Here is a 2,430-nt window from a genome sequence, read left to right on the forward strand (position 1 = left end):
GTTTCAGTCTTTGTACTTATCTCCAGCATTTAGCTTAGAAGCTTGTTGACTATTTGAGGATAACTGGGAGACAGCATACAAAAGAAAGAAGTGCCAAGAGATGAGCATTCTAGTATGAAAAATTGGTATAGAAAAGGTATGACTAATTGATCCACAAGTGAGCAGATTGGTACACCTCACCTATAAAAAAATGGCTGTTAATGAGGGGAAAAGTGGAACAAAAGGTTTTGCAATTGTCAATATTGAAAAATTATCCATGCATATATCTTGTAAATAAAAAGTTATAATTAAAAAAAAAGGAAAGAAAGAAAAAAGAAAAGAAAATCACAAATCAACAGGCTTTGGGACTCAAATTACACAGGATTGTTGTAAGGATCAAATGAAACAACATTTGCAAGAGACAGCTAGATGGTTCAGGGAATAGGGCATCAACCCTAAAGTCAGAAGAACCTGAGTTCAAATTTGGCCTCAGACACTTAATATTTACTGATTGTGTGACCCTGGGCAAGTCACTTAACCCTAATTGCTTTGCCAAATGAAAAACGGCTTCAAGATATATATATATGTAAAGTCAGTGGCAAATAGTAAGTACTTAAAAAATGTTTGTTTCCTTTTTTTACTGCCTACCAACTTGTGAGGGATGGGAAAGACCCCAACCTAAAATGATTATCAGAGAACATTCAGTAGAAGGCAGAAAAGTTGTTTATTGATAACCTCTGGAGGATGAGCCATCCCATCATGAGATAAGAAAGAGAAAGCTTGTGGTAGGAGGGCTAAAGAAATAGTAAAGATACATGGCTTTTATACAAGAAATTACATCATAAGTAAGAGAGCATTGAGAAGGGGAGGGGAGACATCTAATTGGTGGTTGCTATTCAGAGAGATTGGAATGGAAGGTTTCAGTGCTAATCACTGTTTTTTTGGAAACATAAAATGAGGCCTCCAGGCTTAATCAAGCAGATAGTGGTCAAGCCATTAGACTAAATATTGATAAATGTCAAATACTGATAAATGTCATCAGCTCAGGTAAAGTAAATATGTTTATGGGCCTGCACATATTATACAGGTCATGGGGAAACACAGAAATAATGAAAATAAAATACAGAAAAAGAATTCATACATTCCTATAAGATCTTCACCTTAACCCTCTATTCCACACATGCACGTATATCTTTGAGAAACACTAAATTTTGAGTTTAACATAAATACTAACTAAAAATTCTAATGGAAAGCAAGCCTGAAATATAATTCTCTTTCCTAAGATACATTTTCCCAACATAATTGAGCTTTGATAATTGAATAATGTGTTGAGATTTGTAGTTCAAAGGGACATTCACTTCTCTAATTTTAAAGGGATTCAAGATTGTAAAGGGTAGGAATGCTGGAGAAATATACTTAAGGCTCAGTATGATTGATTTAATCCTAAAAGAAGGTGTTAACTCAGTGGAATTAAGATCATGATTCTCTAGTTTACATGTACTTAGTATAGTTCTACAAATTGACATGTATTCTACAAGATCTACACCAATGATGATGTGTTTGTAATAGGGTGTTTAAACTGAGGACAAAGTCAGCCACAGAGATTCCATCTTTGATCAGCCTTGTGGTGGCTCTCCTGCCTCCTGCATTCCTCTACTGAAACCAAGACCCATTCCAGAGGACCTCCAGAAAGCTAGCCTGGCCTCAGGCACAGGAGGTAGACTGTGAAGGAGATAATAAAGACTTTGGACTTTATTCCTAACTCACTTTATTCTTCTGCTGAGATCAAGGTTGATCCGAAGGCTGTTCAAAAAGCTAACCAGGACATTACATTTTGGCACCCAAATGTGGATGTAAGGATTTACAATTAGCAGTCCAACTGACACAATTGTGAGTTCAGTGGAAAAGTCTCTATGATCCAGAAATTAGGGTGAGTACAAAAATGGACAAGCAGGAAACTTTGTTAAGAGCTAAACTAGTGTTTCAACTGAAATGGGACAAATGCTTAGATAAGAACCTTCCCCACCTCAAGGGAAGTGTATAGAAAGCATAGTTTTGCATATATATATATATATAAGGGCAGCCTAGGTTACACCCAAAGTCTTTAGAAGTTCAGGACTCTGATATGATCAATCAGCAGAGAAGCAATCTGATGGAAGAAAGGGATTACATGATCAATCAACCAAAAAACAATCAGATGGAAGAAAGGGATTACCATTGGGGAGAATATATGCTTTTTAACCCAACAGAAGAACAGTGTCCAGTGCAAGCAGCTCCAATATAATTGCCAAGTGATATGGAGAGATCCAGAAAGTGGTGACTGGAAGAGACTAGATAGATTAACTGCTTAGGGAAAGGGTTTGCTTGTATCTCTATGGATGGAGAAGGAATCAGATGGGTACCAAAGAGGAATGAGAAAAACATCTGACACTGAAAGAGCATGGCTGATAA

This window comes from Antechinus flavipes, chromosome 3 (genome assembly GCF_016432865.1).
Source record: "Antechinus flavipes isolate AdamAnt ecotype Samford, QLD, Australia chromosome 3, AdamAnt_v2, whole genome shotgun sequence".
In the NCBI taxonomy this organism is placed as follows: Eukaryota; Metazoa; Chordata; class Mammalia; order Dasyuromorphia; family Dasyuridae; genus Antechinus; species Antechinus flavipes.